Source organism: Cervus elaphus, chromosome 25 (genome assembly GCF_910594005.1).
Source record: "Cervus elaphus chromosome 25, mCerEla1.1, whole genome shotgun sequence".
In the NCBI taxonomy this organism is placed as follows: Eukaryota; Metazoa; Chordata; class Mammalia; order Artiodactyla; family Cervidae; genus Cervus; species Cervus elaphus.
The window spans coordinates 21,857,083-21,875,145 of NC_057839.1; the positions used below are offsets into that span (position 1 = coordinate 21,857,083).

Consider the following 18,063-nt stretch of genomic DNA (forward strand, 5'->3'; position numbering starts at 1 on the left):
TGCTAGATCCTGGAGGTTCAGTAGTAGGGTCCAAGTCAGGTTAAGTCTTTGTGCTCCTAGTGTCTAACATAGTTACAATTGATGGGAGAAGATAGATACAGCCAGGCTGCTCCAGTATATTGTGATGAGGGCGGTGATGAGGAAGCACAGTGAGCCTGGCAGGGACATTCAAAAGGATTTGATTGTGTGAACCAGGAAATGTGGTTTCCTAAGTTTACCGTTAACTAACAAAATAGACCCTGCCCCTGTTGTCTTGATACTTAGGATTGGGGAAAACTGGTTTCGATCGAAGGATCACGTAAACACATATATGTGACCTTGCTGTAAAGAAAACATGTGGTATGATAAAAGAATCTCCTAGGGAATCTAGTTTAGGCTGAGGGAACATGGATTGGGGAGGACATTTAGGCTGAGACGTGAGTTATGAGTAGGAGCTGGTCAACTGCAATGAGGGGAGGAAAGGGCTTCAGGTGGAAAGACAATCCTCCGCTAAGGCTGGTGGCAGCAAAAGCATGAAGGTTCACAGGGCAGAATGTTTGAGGGGTGGGGACAGAGAAAGAGAGTCAGGGGTTCCACTGGGTTGTGGCCAGGATCAGATCACAAGGAGCCTTCTCAGCCGTAGGAAGGAGTCTTGACTTTATCTTGAGGGGAGTACAGGAGCTAGTGAAGTGTTTGAGCAGGAAGGAGACACGATCAGGTTTGTACCTTTAAGAAGGTCACGTGGTTGCAAGAGTGAATTAAGTTGTGGGACAAGTCAGGGGGCATGGAGACTGGATAGGAGGGTGCTGCAAGAACCAGGGGTAAGAATTTCAGTAGGGAGTATTGTTAGGTGTGTGGGCCCTGGCACCAGAGTGCCTGGCTTGAGTCCTAGCGCTGTCCCCCAGTAGCTGGACAGCTCTGAGCAGTCACTTTGCTTCTGTGGGCTGCTGGTCTTGTTTCTGTAAAATAGGGATGATAATACTAATGCCTGTTTCTTGGATTGCTATGGGATAATCACCCTTTAGTGCTCAGAGCAGCTTGCCGGGGAGCTGTTCGTGCACTGTGTTTTATGCTGGCTGTCCCCTTCCGAAAGGCTCAGGATTGGAGGGCCAGTGCAGGTGGGAGCGTGCTCTCGATTTACAACCCCTGTGCCCTGGAGGGAGTTTAACCGTCCTGGAGGAGCAGATGCCTGTTTAAATTCATAAATTCATTCGTCCTAAAGGAGCATTGTCTTTGTAGTTTGGACAAAGTTACCTTGGGTGGCGAAGCAACAGCCCTGCCTGGCACATATAAGTACTCAATCTGTTGGGCACTTATCTGTTATTAGTGGCTGTGTGTGACTTTGTACAAATCAGTGAACCTTTCTATGCCCATTTGCTTATCTGTGAAATGAGAAAATAATGGCCCGTGTGTAATAGAATTGGTTCTAAAAATTAATGAATTAATACATGCAGAAGACTTAAAATAGTGCCTGGCATGAATAAATATGTGTACTAAAAAGATACACAAGAGCTTTATTCATTCAGTGGCATTTGTGAGTCCACTGTATGCTGGGCACAGAGCTGAAACTTGGAAGAAAGAAGAAACGTCTCTGTCCTCATGAGGTAAACAAAAATTTACCTTGATAATTAATTAAAACTCTCATAAGTGTTATGAAAATAAAGTCTAAGACAGAGAGAAGCAATTAGGAGTATTTGAAAATGTTTAGAAGTAGGAAGAACAAGAGTCTGATTAGATATAGGAGTTGATTCCAGGAAGACTGTGGACTCATGGCAGTGTTTTCAGGAGGGTAAAGTCGATCTTGTCACCCAGCTTCGTAGCTGGACTCCTAAGGATGAATTTGATTACCTAGCTAACTTTGTGTATGATTTGGGAAATTAATTCAGATGGAAATGAAAATGCACTATATTTAAAAATTATTTGGTGCACTGAAAAATTCTCCAAAGTTTATATAGAGAAAATGCATATATATTCAACTGATGTTAAGCATGTTATATAATCTATAAGATTTGAAGTAGCAAATGAGTTTTGTAAACTGGAAGCAATGTCCTTATTATCTATGTGGAGAGAGATACATGGAAGTATCCCGTGTGATTTTGCTTGCTTTGTCTTATTTGTGTTTTCCTGTTTAAATCTGATAGTGTCATGGGTGAGTCAGATGACCTTCCCTGGGCAATATCTGAAACACTGTGGAGAGAGAACATGGTGGAATATTCATGGGCACCTTCAGCAGTTTAGGATTACTCTCAGACTGAATTCTTATTCAGAGCTGTGCTGAGGGCTTAGATACCCGAGGCAACACAGAAGTTTCTTTGATATGCTCCTTCGTGTTTCCTCTTTTTTAAATCCCCAAGTGAAATTGCATCTGGATCTGTAGCTCATATCATTCCTCTTTACTCTGCCCTCTCTGCTTCATTCTTCCTAACAGACCATAAAGGTGATCATGTTTTGGGGGAGCAAGAAAAAGTGCCAGTTGGAATTTATAGGCATGCAGGAGAAAACTCCTTTCTTTGCCATGGGAATGTTACCATGTTGGCTATGAGTTGTTTGGATTTTGAAGGCTTGTTTTTTTTTTTTTCAAAGATTTTTTTTTTTTTTTAAATTTAGGCCATTTTTAAAGTCTTTATTGAATTTGTTACAATATTGCTTCTGTATTATGTTTTGGTCTTTTGACTGGCAGGCATGGGGGATCTTAGCTCCCTGACCAGGGATCGAACCTGTACCCCTGCCTTGAAAGGTGAAGTTTTAACCTCCAGATTATAAGAGAAGTCCCTTTGTTTGGTTTTTGAATTGAAGAAACTGTAGCAACATTATTAGGCAAATTAACAATTGTAGCTCAACTATTTTTTCAAGAAAAGGAAGGCTTATTAAGAGTATTGAGGGCTGTGCAAGGTAGAATAATGCTCACCTCCCTTCCTCCTTCCTCCCACTTTCAAGATGTCCACATCCCAACCCCTGGAACCTGTGAATGTGCTGTGTTACCTGGCAAAGGGGAATTAAGGTTGGAGACGGAATTAAGGTTGATAATCAGATGACTTTGAGATGCAGAGGTTATGCTAGATTATCTGGAAGGCTCCCCTGGTATCTCAGATAGCAAAGAATCTGCCTGCAATGCAGGAGACCTGGGTTTGATCCCGGGGTCGGGAAGATCCCCTGGAGAAGGGAATGGCAATCCACGCCAGTATTCTTGCCTGAAGATTTCCATGGACAGAGAAAAGATTTCTGTGTCCATTTCCATGGATAGACTTCCATGGCAGGCTACAGTCCATGGGTTGTAAAGAGTGTGTGATGGAGCGACTCACACACGTAATGTAATCACATGGGTGCTCAAGAGTAGAAGAGGGAGGCAGTGGTGTAAGAGGAAGTGTCAGAATGCCGCAGCATGAGACAGTCTCCACCAGTCCTGGCTGGCTTTTAAAGATGGAGAAAGAGGGCCATAAGCCAAAGAGTAAGAGTGGCCTCCACAAGCTAGAAAAAGAAAGAAAGTGAGTTCTCTTCTGAGCCCCCAGAGAGGGATGCAGCTCTGCCCACTCCAATGTAGGCCATTGAGATCCATACTGGACCTCTGATGCCCATAGCTGAAAGACGGTACATTTGTATTGTTTTAAGTCACTAAGTTTGTGATAATCCGTTCTAGGGGCTAACCGACCAGACCTGGCAATTTTAAGTTGTTAAGAATCTGGACAACCTGGAGCCTATACTTGTAAAAGAAACAATGTTAAATACAAGCATCCTGTAGATCTTAGACAGTTGTCATTTTGTTCTCTAAGAATATAGAGCTGCTGCTAAGTCGCCTCAGTCGTGTCCGACTCTGTGCGACCCCATAGACGGCAGCCCACCAGGCTCTGCCGTCCCTGCGATTCTCCAGGCAAGAACACTGGACTGGGTTGCCATTTCCTTCTCCAATGCATGAAAGTGAAAAGTGAAAGTGAAGTCGCTCAGTCGTGTCCAACTCTTATCGACCCCATGGACTGCAGCCCACCAGGCTCCTCCATCCATGGGATTTTCCAGGCAAGAGTACTGGAGTGGGGTGCCATTGCCTTCTCCAAGAATCTAGAGAGGAGGTAGCAAACTGAAAAACTGTCAGTCTAGTGAGGTGGTATAAATGAATGAGACCAGCCTGGTGGAAAAGAGGGAAGGGAGAGGAGTGTGGCCAACCAGAGAGTTCATGGCCAGGCTTGGGGGCCGAGGAGGGGCAGTGGCTGCTCATTTCCAGGTGATCTGTTGCTTTGAGGGAACGTGAGCAGTGTTGCCAGATCTTCTAAGTTCTTTCAAAGCGGCACCAAAGTTTGAAATTTTAGTGTAAATTATTCTAATATTTAACTTGAGACTGTTTAAGTAAAAACCAACAACTAACCAGATCCCTTTGAGAGTGTAAAAGGTGATACAGGGAAGTTAATAACTGAGCTAGTCAAGAATCAGCATCAGGCTTGATTGCAGAAGCCAAGGGTTTTTCTCCTTTTCCTTCTTAATAAGGTAAAAGGAGGAGGTTAATAAAGGTGAAGAGATAAAAGGAGTGATGGAAAAAAATAATATTTACCAAGTACAAAATACCTACTAGACACTGAAGAAGGGATTTAAAGCACATAATCCTTTAATTCTCACGAACAATTTTGTGAGGTAAGCAATGCTGTCACTTCCACATAAGAAACCTGAGTCCAGAAGAGGTCAAATAACTTGCACTTGGCCATTTAGATAGTAAGTGGTAAAGAGAACTCAACACATTTTCCCAGAGATGCAGGGTTTTGGAGAGAAGGAAGACCAGTGCTTCCTGTGAAGCTGGAGAGAAGGCTGAACTGGTAAGAGCTGTAAGGGAATAACAGATGCTCACATAGTAGGAACTTCCCTTTACTGGGAAGTAAGATCATGTGGGGAGCTCACAGGTAGGTTTGTAATGAAGCGTGTGTCTGACTGGGTTACTTCAGGAGAGAAGAGGCTGGTCTCCAGAGTGACATACCTAGGTGACTGAGTCTTGATGTGGAAATGTTTGGTGGACAGAGACCAAGGCCAACAGGCAGCATGGCTTTGAGTGGAATGTGTGTACACCCCCTTGATTCTTATGGCAGCGTCCTTCATGAGTTTACCCAGAGAGGAGCTGAAGGACTGAGACTGACTGTTCCTAGGTAAAAGCTCAAATGCTAATAAATCTGGGTGGGGGCTTCCCTGGTGGCTCAGTGGTAAAGAATCCACCCGTGCAGGAGACATGGGTTCGACTCCTGATCCAGAAAGATCCCACATGTCTAGGGTTAACGAAGCCCATCCATCACAGCTACTGAGCCTGTGTTCTAGAGCCCGGGAGCCGCAATGATTGAGCCCATGTGCTGCAGCTGAAGCCTGTGAGCCCGGAGCCCATGCTCCGCAACAAGGGAAGTCACAGCAATGAGAAGCTCACGCACTGCAACCAAGAGAGAGAGAGTTCACTGCAACTAGAGAAAAGCCCGCACAGCAGTGGAGACCCAGCACAGCCAAAAACAAACAGACAGAAAAGGAAATCTCGGTAGTTCAACCTCATCAGACTCTAGGAAATTTAAATTAAATCCACAGTAGCACATTGATGCTGTACCACTACATCCATCAGATTGGCTAAAATGGAAATGACTGACAGCCTCCCAGGTGGCGCTAGTGGTAAAGAACCCACCTGCCAATGCAGAAGACATAAGAAACATGGGTTCAATCCCTGGCTTTGGAAGATCCCCTAGAGAAGGGCATGGCTACCCACTCCAGTATTCTTGCCTGGAGAATCCCATGGACAGAGGAGCCGGGTGGGCTACAGTCCACAGGATTGCAAAAATCAGACACAAGTGAAGTGACTTAGCATGCACCACTGAGAATGAGAGGCAATAGAAATGCTGCTGGTAAGAGTATATATTGGTAGATTCACTTTGGGAAGCTTTGCAGTATCTGTGAAAGAGAATATATAATAACCTAGAGTCTAAGGTTTCAATTCCTAGGTGCATATCTAGCAAAAATCTGTATATCAGATCACCAAAAGACATGTGCAAGAATGCTCATAGTAACATTATTTGTAATCGCAAAAAATGAAAACAGCTCACGAATTTGTGGTGTAGTCAAAACATAACTTACCATACAGCAATAAAGAGGAATGAGAGACAGTCACACACAATATGGATGAATCTCAAAAACACACTGTTGAGAAAAGAAGCCAACCCAAAACATATATGCTGTATGATTTTGTTCATATGAAGCTTAGAAACAGACCTTTGGCCTCAGAATTCAGGATTGTGATTAATTTAAGGGGAAAAGATAACTGAGATGCAACGTAAGAGGGGGCTTCTAGGATGCTGCAGTGTTCTAACTTTAAAAAATTTTGTGAAAGTCCATTGTCCTCTTCTGTGCTTATATTTTATTTCAATGCAGAAAAAAAGTACATATGGCCTGGATGGCAGGCTGGAATCATGACAGGGCAGTATTGAAATTGTTGACAAGTGCATTCAGCAGAAAAGATTGAATTATTGAATGTGTCCTCAGTTATATTGGATGTGGGGGACTGGGAGAAATTAGGCACATGGTGGTTGTGATGGAAGAGGAAGAATTACTACCTTTCTAGGTAATGGATGTAGAGAGCATCTTGATATGATGAATCTGCTATGTAGCTGTTATGGGATTGAAGATAGAATATTGCATCATCTGTGTGTCTATGTCCTGCCCTGTTTCATGAGTCAGGCCATTTTCATAGTGCAACATGGGGAGGAGTCAGTTGTTTAATTCAAAGTGGATATAGTGGAGACCCTGACAGCTCCTATTTTGACCTTATTTCATTTTTGCTTGTTAACTAGGCACTAGACCTCTGTATAGGGAAACTGATGGCTGCATTACCATGTTAAGCAAATTATAGGCGATGTAAAAGCTTTTGCTCTAGTTGTGAGCTTGAACCTGGCTTTTTCTGGTCTGTGGTCTCCTAGCAGGAGAAATGTAACAGTTAAGTTCCCCATGTGGCTTTAAAAGGAAGACAACTCTTTCTTATCTATATGCTGAAAGTACCTTTTTTCCTTTTCCTCAGAAAACTAGGTTTAAGATCTTTGTCTTAGTAATATCTATTTGCTACTTAGGTATTTTGGTTAAAATAGAAAGACCATTTGTCTCTTGAATCAAAGGTTTAAAAAATTTTCTTAATGGATTATATTCATTTCTAAGATTGCTTTCCAGTTATCATGGGTAACCAACTCTAAGGCAGAGGATGAGGAAATTAAGGGCAGTGTTGTATTTTCTTTCCTCATATTGCTTCTTACTTTTTTGAGTTGATTTGTATTCTATCTTTCCTTATGTTTTATCTCTAATGCTTGATGAAGATGATTTCTAAATAAGTTTCACTTACATTTTCTTCCCCAGCTCCAGAGGTTCTGTTGAATGCAATCTGTGACATATATTAGGACACCTGTGAAGTGAAGTGAAGTGAAAGTTGCTCAGTCGTGTCCGACTCTTTGCAATCCCATGGACTATACAGTTCATGGGATTTTCCAGGCCAGAATACTGGAGTGGGTAGCCTTTCCCTTCTCCAGGGGATCTTCCCAACCCAGGGATTGAACCCAGGTCTCCCTCATTGCAGGCAGATTCTTTACCAACTGAGCTGTCAGGGAAGGCCTGGGCACCTGTAATGGAATACAAATAATCCACTACATAGCACATACCTAAAGGGACCTTCCCTCCTGTCTCAGTGGTAAAGAAGCTTCCTGCCAATGCAGGAGACATGGGTTTGATTGCTGGGTTGGGAAGATCCCTTGGAGAAGGAAATGGCAACCCACTACAGTATTCTTGCATGGGAAATCCCATGAAAAAGGATCCTGGCAGGCTACAGTCTATGGGGTTGCAGAAGAGTTGGACGTGACTTAGCGACTAAACAACAACAGCAGCAACAAAAGGGACCTTTAAGTGATCATGAAAATTGAGATCTTTTGAGAATAAAAAGATGTGCTATTAATCATTATGCTGAACAATGGATGTGACGCAGAACTGTCTTGTGTAAACGGGGATGTATGGTTGCCCTACCCAGAGCCCTTCTGGCAGAAATAAGCCTTGTGAAGTCTCTGTTCTGTTAGGGATGCTGCTCACCTGGCCCACCCACTCTTGGCGGGGTGACTCACAGATATTAACTCAGTTCTCTCCAGTGATACAATACTGGAAACATATAAATACTACATGACAGGTTTTGGATATTACCTTCTAATTCCTCCCAGTTGAAATCCTGGCGTAAGCCTGTAACTGAATATCACCAACAGAATGGCCTCTATTCATGTCTGACCTGATTTTTCCTCCTTATTTTCTTGAGTTTCGTTTTTCAGGGTCTCATGACTATGAGCAGACAATTCTCAGCCTTGTTAAACATAGGATTTTTTTTCTTTTTTTTAATGATGAGGTTAGGAAGTCAGTATAGCTTGCAATGTGTTTGCTACTCATTACTTCTCACTGGGCCCAGCTTTCCTGTGATGGGCTCCCGTGCAGGGCTCACTTTCTTCCTCCTTGGTTCTTGAATCAGCTGACTCACTTTTTTTCTGTCTGTGCACTCTGTTCTCAGCAGTGGGAGTTATTAGGAATCTGAGGGCTTAATTACACTCTGTCCTTTCTATGTGTTCTAGACCAATGGAGAAATAAAGCCATAGAGGTCAGGGAATGATTTTTTTTTTTAAATTTTTGACTTATTTATGTTAGTGAATTAAAATTATACTATTATAAAGTGGAAGTGAAAAGTGAAGTGAAAGTGTTAGTCACATAGTCGTGTCCAACATTTTGTGATCCCGTGGACTATAGCCCGCCAGGCTCCTCGGTGCATGGAATTCTCCAGGAAAGAGTAATGGAATGAGTTGCCATGCCCTTCTTCAGGGGATCTTCCTGACCCAAGTATCGAATCCGGCTCTTCTGCATTGCAGGCAAATTCTTACCAACTGAACCACCAGGAACAGCAGTGTATGTGCAAAGGGATTTAATGCATCATAGTATGTACAATTATAATTAAAAAGTCAGGATGTAAGTCACAATGACTATAAACATAAAATCTATATTAGAACATTCTCCAGGGATTTCTCTGGCGGTCAAGTGTTTAAGACTTTGTGCTTCCACTGCAGGGAGTGTGGATTTGATCACTGGTCAGGAAATTAAAATCTCACATGCCATGGTGGCATGGCCAAAAATACCAAACCAAATAAAAAAGATAAGAAAACATCCTCCATAAGTGATTTATTGGACTGTTTTAGTTCACAGTCATCATTTGAGAATCTGATGATCACTGTCCTTCATTTTATGATCCCTCAAAATCACCTGGACAGATATACAAATAGGAGAGGAAATTTCATTGTGTATCATTTCCCTTTGGTCTATCTTGTTAATACCCATTTATTTACTTACTTCTATTGAGTTGGCCAAAAAGTTTGAGAGCTTTGAAGAGCTCATTCAAATATCATAAAGAATCTCTTCTTTAATACTGGCACATCTTCATTATGGAGCTGGGCCCAGGGGACTTCCCACCATTTTTCCTCACAGTGGACTTACTTTTTCTGTCACCAATCAGCTAGTTCTGTCCCTGTGGATGTAAATAAGGGGGACAGAAGAACATCTGTGATTTCAGGATGGTAGTTGATGATGAAAGGGAGAGTGAAAAGTAGAGGGGAGGAGAGTTACAGATAGCTAGAAGGAGGAAGAAAGGCATGGTAAGAGGAGGAGGAGAGAGGAAGGACAGAGAGAGGGTGGTGGAGAGGGTGGGATGGAGCAGTCCAAATATAGAGAAGGAGGGAGCGAGGGAAGGAGAGTGAAAGAGAGATTGAGCAAGAGGGGGACCCAACAAGCAGATAATCCTTTTCTCTACCCATAATGGAAAATGGAGGGATGAGAGAGCAAGGGAAGGATACCTCCTCCCGAGTACCAGTAGGTATCTGCGGGAATTCCTCTTTAATGTATTAAAGTGAGATTGTGGGAGAGGGAAAAAAGGGACCCCTCCCCCAACATGTCCTGCCACCCCCACACCAGCCAGCATAGGTCATGATGTTCCCTGTGAAACTCTTACTAAGTACATCTCAAGATGGCAACGCCCAGAATCTTACTATTCAACCATCTCATGTACTGTGTCCTAGGGGCTCCAGTGAGAACACTGGTCAACTGCAATGCCTTTCCAACATTGTTGCATATGAAGGAATATGAAGTCGCATCTTTGTCCCTGTAAATTGAAACAGAACACCAGCTCTCTTTAGGTGAAGGGTGTAACACTTTTATGTTAGATGAAGACAACTTTATTATTACTGTTGTTATTTTATGAAAGGGAAAATTGCCTGACTACATTTTGAAATGTTTGCAAATATTTCGTCCTTGGGTAAAACCAGGGAATGGGAGAAGATCAAAGATATTTCAGAGATGCAAAATGAATTTCTTTCTCCATAATGCTTCTTTCATTTCCACTGTCTAAAAGATCTGAAAAAGAACATTCAGTGATGACATACATTATTCAAAAGTATTTTCTCTGGAGAGGACAGGGCTTTTCTTAACCTCCTTCTAGGTCAGGGCAGCTATGTCAGGTCAAGTGGAAGCATGAGGTCATATTGGGGCTGGAGGCTTAGCCCCGATGATTCCTCTAGGAGAGTCAAAGGGATACTTGACATTTGTTACTTCCAGTGGACTGGGAAAATATCCCTTCTGTGTTAAGTGCTTATTCTTCAGATTCAAAAAGCACAGGAGACTGTACTGACAAACTTGATGAGCAGGGCCGTCAGGACTCCCACTGAAAGCTCAGAGTATCAAGGTCTCAGCAGGCACGAGAAACACAAAATTGAACAGTGAGTTAGGACAGGGAAAATTGCAGGGAAGTAAGACTGGCACAACTTGTTGAAATTCATGTTCCATTAAGGAGTAGGAAAAAATTACCTTGAATGGGCTACTTAAGATGAAAAGAAAAATTGTATTTTCAAAGTTTTCATTTGATATAGACTTCTTATTGACACAAAATTCTTGTAAAAACCAAAAATGAGCAGAAGACCTAAATAGGCATTTCTCCAAAGAAGATATAAGATGGCCAAAATTGCTAATTATTCAGTTCAGTTCAGTTGCTCAGTCGTGTCTGACTCTGCGACCCCATGAATCACAGCACACCAGGCCTCCCTGCCCATCACCAGCTCCCGGAGTTTACTCAAACTCATGTCCATCAAGTCGGTGATGCCATCTAGCCATCTCATCCTTTTTCATCCCCTTCTCCTCCTGCCCCCAATCCCTCCCAGCATCAGGGTCTTTTCCAATGAGTCAACTCTTCGCATCAGGTGGCCAAAATATTGGAGTTTCAGCTTCAGCATCAGTCCTTCCAATGAAGACCCAGGACTGATCTCGTTTAGGATGGACTGGTTGGAGGTTAATAGAGAAATGCAAATCAACACTGTAAAGAAGTATCACCTCATACCAGGCAGAATGGCCATCATCAAAAAGTTTATAAACAATAAATGCTGGAGAGGATGTGGAGAAAAGGGAACCCTCTTAAACTGCTGGTGGGAATGCAAATTGGTGCAGCCACTATGAACAACACTATGGAGGTTCCTTAAAAAACTAAAACTAGAGCTACCCCATGACCCTCCAATTCCACTCCTGGGCATATATCTGGAGAAGGCAAAGACTCTAATTTGAAAAGGTACACACTCTCAAATGTTTAGCACTAGGTACAATAGCCAAGACAGGGAAGCAACCTTAAATGTTCATCAACAGATGAACTGGTAAAGATGAAGTGGTGTATATGTGTGTCTGTATCTATACATAGACACACACAATGGAATATTACTTAGCCATAAAAAGGAGTGAAATGACATTTGCAACAACATGGATGGACCTAGCGATTATCATACTAAGTGAAGTAAGTGAGAAAAAGGCAGACGGATATCATCTGGTGTTATTTATTTGTGGAATCTGAAGAAATGATACAAATAAACATATTTACAAGACAGAAATAGACTCATAAGACATAGAAAACAAATTTATGGTACCGAAGGGGAAGGAGGGGGAGGTAAATTAGGAATTTGGGATTAACATAAACACACTACTATATATAAAATAGATAAACAGCAAGAACCTACTGTATAGCACAGGGAACTCTATCTTATAATAACCTATAGTGGGAAAGAATCTGAATATACATATATATGTGTGTGTATAATAACTGAATCACTTGCTTCATACCTGCAACATTGTAAATTTGACTATACTTCAAAAAACAGTAAAGTGAAAAAATTCTTCTTATAAATTATTTTTACCCCCAATAAATAAAAATTGGTTTTCTGAATAGACTGTGTGTATCTACCCATGTGGGAAACCTGTTCATCAGGACAGAATGATCTCAGAGATTAGGTAGAATGGTTTGATCTTCACCTCTCTTAGCCTGGGGTAGTGTTCACCTATTTCTTTTTTTGAAAAGTTTTAAGATCTGTTTCCCATGAGAGATTAAAAATCCAGGTTACCAATGAAAACATACACAGATCTTCATGTCCCTTTAATCTCTTGACTTGTCAGATGCATCTCTCTGGTTGAATTTCATTTGCATGTTGATTTCATTTGTGGTTTGTGTAAAGTTCACTTCCAGGGCTGTGGTGCTTCATATATCTGTGCAGATTAATCACCATACAATTGGGCTGATGTGGGAGTTGAGTGCAGTGAAAAGGAAGTCATACTCTGCTTGCCAAGCCACTGATGCGTCAACCCACAGGAAGGGGAACTTTTTTCACAAAGGTGCCATGTGGGCTAGCAAATGGCCATGATCACCCCCATGGTCTCCTGTTTTGAAGAGCAGGCAGAAATGCTTGGGTCTAGAGTTCTGGAAGTAGTCAGAGTCTTAGTCTCAACTATTTAAGTCTATTATTCAGTTTGGTTAGCCTGAGGAATTCAAAATTCTAATTTTGGGGAAGTCTTGGAACCTTAGTGTATTTGATACAAAACAGTGCTTGCTATAAAAATTTACTGTTCAGCAAGCTGCATAATTTGGGGCTTAATTGCATTCTGTCCACCCACCCACCCATCCATCCATCCATCCATCCATCCATCCATCCATCCATCCATCCATCCATCCATCCATATATCCATTCAATCTGTCTCTTCATTACCAAAGAGGGTTTGCACTGGTCAGACAGGTGTTGTAAGTGAATGGTTCAGGGAGGGATTACAACATAATAGGACATGGTAGAGTCTTAGCAAATTGAGTATTTCTCCACCCATGGAGAGTGTCCATTACTCGCCATCTGGGGATTGTTGTCTTGCAGAAAAGCAAGCATGTGTACCTGTAGAAGTTTCAGATCTTTAGACTTTTTTTCAAATGAGCTGAAAATAAAGTTGTAAAATCTCCTGAGTTTTAAATATTGACTGCCAATTCAAATGTTTACAAATACTATGCTAACATTGTGAGGTTTGTTGCTACACGTTAACATGGGGAAAATAGGTTGATCACATTAGGTATTTGGTTGTCAGTTTGTGACCTCTGCCTCTAAGGGATGTATGTGTGTCCTTAGAAGGGTGTCCAGTATCATCTTGTAGTTGAATGGGAAACTTCTCTATTTTTAGTGAATTTTGAAGTAGAGATATCATCTAATCATCCCTCTACATTTTGGAGGATAGGCATTTTTCATGATCGTGCTTGGTCATGTCCAACTCTGTGTGACCCCATGGACTGTATGTAGCCTGCCAAACTCTTCTGTCCATGGGATTTCCCAGGCAAGGATACTGGAGTGGGTTGCCATTTCCTACTCTAGGGGATCTTCCTGACCCAGGGATAAAACCCATGTGTCTTGCATCTCCTGCATTGGCAGGTAGATTCTTTACCACTGTGCCACATGGGAAGTATGCATTATTGGTGGCTATTAAAAAAAAAATTATTAGCCTATTGCTTCCTGATTAAAGCAAGTCTCTCAAGACTTTTCAGTGAGGTCCTCCGTGGGCTTACAAAGGAGTTTAGGATTGGCAGTAAAAAGAGAGGGATGGGAATAAAACTTTCTTGTTTGTTGGGAATAGACCTTATCTGTATATATTGGTTTCAAGAGTGGGGATTTTAAAGTAACTCAATTTAATCTGCATTTCTAAAAAGAAATACAAAACTTCTTGACAGAAATGCCAGTTGTTTTAATGTCTAAGCACCCATGGAGCTCTGCCAAGTTGAAAGCAAATTTAGGCAAATTTTAATCAAGATGGCATCTCACAGAACTGGCATGTGCATGGTTCATAAATTTTATCTTTTTGCTTAAGAAGAAAAGTGACATTTCACTTGATCCCATGGCAGAAAATCTTTTAAGGTTTTATGAAAGACTATTAAGATCAGAATGAAACATGTTATAAAATTCAGTAATATTTAATAATATATTTAATGCTTTATATTTTATTATGTATTTTAATACAAATTAAATTTAATATTTTACAGCAAGCTGATTATTTTTCTGGCGCCTTCTAAGGAACTTTCACACGAGCCCATGTAATGCCAGACCAGAGTTGGTAAGATACCCTGTGTCCCTAGCCTCTGGTTTTCCCCTCCTGACCATCCTCCACACAGCAGCTGACAATTGTCTTCTGATTGATCCTGGCTTGAGTAACACATCACATTGGTAAAGTAAGAATTTAGGAAGTAGCTTAATAAGACATCCCAGTAGGTGGCTTTTCTGAAAAGGCAGGCACATATTCCTCCTGAGTTTGTTGGTTGCTGGCAAGTGTGAGCCTTGGAACACTAATGGTAAGTGGGAACTCAGGAGTTTTCCCCCTGGACTTGGGGGATATCCCCGTGCTTTCTTTGTAGAATAGGCAGATCTAGCATCCTGTTTTGTCAGATGATTGGACTGATATTTGCATATCTACATTTCATCTCACTCTTCTATTAAAATCTTCCAATAACTTTTCACTGGATTTGAAACAAAATCCAAGGGTTTTACTTTGAACTCTGTGACTCATCTTGAGCTGGCCTCTGCCTTCCCTTTCTCCCTTGTCTCCATCTAGTAAGGTCTTCTTTCTCTTCTGTGAATGGGCTGAGCTCTTTCTCACTCCAAGCTCCTTGTTGAACCTCCTGGTCCTTCTTTCTAGATGTCTCTTTCCTCAACTCTTTGGCTTCTTTTCACTTGAACTTTGACTCAAACTTGACCTCCCTGGAGAAGTTTTCTTTGGTAAGCCCAGCTCTACCATCACTCTATCCTATAACTCTATTTCATTTTCTTCACAGCATTTATTTGAACTAATATTATTGATTATTGTCTCTCCATTGACGTGTGAGCCTCATGAGAATATGGCCTCCTCTACTGTACTTTATTGCTCTATTTTCAGAGTCTATAACAACATCTAGTGTGAATTCATTACTCAAAGGTATTTGTTAGATGAACTAGTTTGCTCCCATTCAGCGGCTATACCTGTGACTATTTCACTCTTGACTGGAATATAATTTTATTATTTGTCAGGATTGGAGAAGAACAAGGACAGAGGACAGTGATGAAATGGGAAAATATGGGAATGGTGAAATTAGCTACATGATTTGAGCAGTTAATCACTAGCACTGCCTTAAAATAATAAAGAAGTAAATGTATAATACTTGAAAGTCAAGCCCTAATATTACCTTACAGTGGATTTCATTTTTTCAAATCATACACATCAAAGCTTTATCTTCATAATTCTGACAAGAATAGGGAGGCTGATGAGATTTTTTTTTTTCAGAACAGAAAATAAACATAGTGGGCTTCAAGTTTGCTTTGAGCCTGTCTGCAGGGCTGATAAATGCGTTTCTGATAGTAGAAGGGGGAAGCATACACTTAAGATGATAAGCGACCAGAGATAAAGCCCATAGCTAGTGTCAAATTTTTAAAAGGAATCATCCTCCTACCACCCTGAGAGTCTATGATGATCCATGTATTTGTTTATGAATGGTGATCAGAGACCAAGGTCAACAGACTTAATCTTTTAAAATCAAACAGAAGTAAAATAACATTTCTTATCTTTCCCCTAAGACATGTTGGACAGGAGATGTTCCAAGATGCTGATGAAATTTTAACTAATGTGAATAGTCCATAGAGATTTAACTCTCGTCAGTCACCATCCTTGTTGTTACTATGTGGCAGAAAATATACAGTTCTGTTAAATGCTGCCTCTTGACAGAAAAATATGAAAGTACAACTGACAGCTCTTAGATTGCCAAACAATGACTCATCTGACCCACCGGTCATCTTGTCAAGACCTGAAACAAAAGAAAGCAAAAAGGGTTTCTGTGGTTAAGAGATTTCTGACACCAGTCCATGGGAGCAGATCAAACACAAGGAAGGAGAGGCTCAGGACAGTGTTTTGGTCTATTTCACATCCGTCGAGCTGAGCTCTAAATGTAATCTCATTTAGAACATGTATTGCTTTTCTGTGGGACATAAATTGCCTTCTCTCCCTTTTATTCCCAGCACTGATCACAGCCTGTTGCAGAGAGCAGAATTTTAAAAACTCTTGTGAAATTAATAAACCGATTAGAGTAAGGGTAATAATAAGGGAAGATTAGAAGATGGTCTGGGATAGAGGTGAGCAAAATTCAGAAACTATGAGTTTGAGCTTTGATGTGATCATGGCTCATTGTTATTTTGTGGCAACTTTAGCATCCTGGAATTGTATTCCCTTTATCAATTGGTCTGGAATAAGATGTGCTACCATAATAGTGCCAGGGGTGAAAGAACAAAGATTCATTTCTTATTCACACTGTGTGTCCATTGTGGGTTGACCAGGCGCTCTGCCGATCATCCTCACTCAGGGATACAGGTTGATGGAGTAGCCAGCATCTCAGATGTTGCCCACTGCCATGCTTGAGAGGAAAGCAAGCTCAGAGGGGTTAAGTGCTTTTGTGCAGAACCAGCATGAGGCACCTCAACTCAAAAACTCACTGAATAGAAGTCATTGTGCCTGGCTCCACCTAACCACAAGAGGGACACAAAGTATAGTCATGAACAAAATAAAGGACATTCATTTATTATTTGTCTCCTTGGTTTTGGCACAGGCTGATTTATTTGAATAGAAAGGGTAGGCTGGTTATCAAAGAATGTCACATTTTCTTATTCAGAATCACTACTTAAATTTTTTTTAAGAGTTTATTTGAGCAAAAATTGATTTGAGTGGGGCAGTGCCAAACCAGAAGTGTTTAGGAATCCTGGCTCCAGGCGCCAGGATCTAGACTTAAACAGAGAAAATGCAGAAGCAACAAAAAGGAGACTATTTGATTGTCTATAGCTTAAAGCACATTTGGGTGTTCGAGAGTGGTTGTCATTAGCCTCTTGATCAGAATTACCATTGATTCATTTAATCATGTTGTTGTTCAGTTGCTCAGTCGGGTCTGACTCTTTATGACCGTGGACTGCAGCGTGCCAGGCTTCCATGTCCTACACCATCTCCTGGAGCTCGCTCAAACTCATGTCTATTGAGTCGGTGATGCCATCCAACCATCTTGTCCTCTGTCATCCCCGTCTCCTCCAGCCTTCAATCTTTCCCAGCATCAGGGTCTTTCCTAATGAGTCAGCTCTTCCCATCAGGTGGCCTAAGTATTGGAGTTTCAGCTTCAGCATCAGTCCTTCCAATGATTATTCAGGGTTGATTTCCTTTAGGATTGGCTGGTTTGATCTCCTTGTAGTCCAATCATGATTTCCCGCCTTAATGTATTTTATGTGACTGGTTAATTTTCACAGATACATCAGGTAACTGATTATCAATTTGTGATCAATGCATTAATTCTTGAATTCAGCCAACATTTATGGAGCACCTACTATGTGCTTGATCACTATGCTACATACTACGTTGAATGGCTTTGCTGAATTATCACTCACTCAATCATCACTCACTCAGCTAACCCTAGAAATGAATACAGTTCAGTGCAGGTAGGGAAGGTTCTTGTGAGGCTTACCTACTTTGCAGAATTCTGGTGAGCATTCAAGATCATGTTTTCAAGGTCTCTAGTACTTCCAGTAGTGATGTTAATAATGATGTTACAACTTGACCTGAGTTTTATAGTTCATTTCCTAAAGTTATTTTTATTCAACTGGTAATTCAGTTAAATAGTGCTCACTTGACTATTAGTCGTGGGGTCAGGACTGCCTCCAGAAATTCTCCATTCATTCTCCAATTGTG

The 18,063-nt window shown here is 41.3% G+C and overlaps 1 protein-coding gene across 1 annotated transcript in view; it reads left to right on the top strand.

The window, feature by feature from the left end:
- Positions 1-18,063, top strand: part of PDE4D (phosphodiesterase 4D) — a 1,564,000-nt gene that overhangs the window by 112,932 nt on the left and 1,433,005 nt on the right. The window contains exon 3 of the mRNA XM_043887126.1: positions 14,360-14,430. The gene's annotated coding sequence lies outside the window, so the exon portion shown is untranslated. The remainder of the gene's footprint in view (positions 1-14,359; positions 14,431-18,063) is intronic.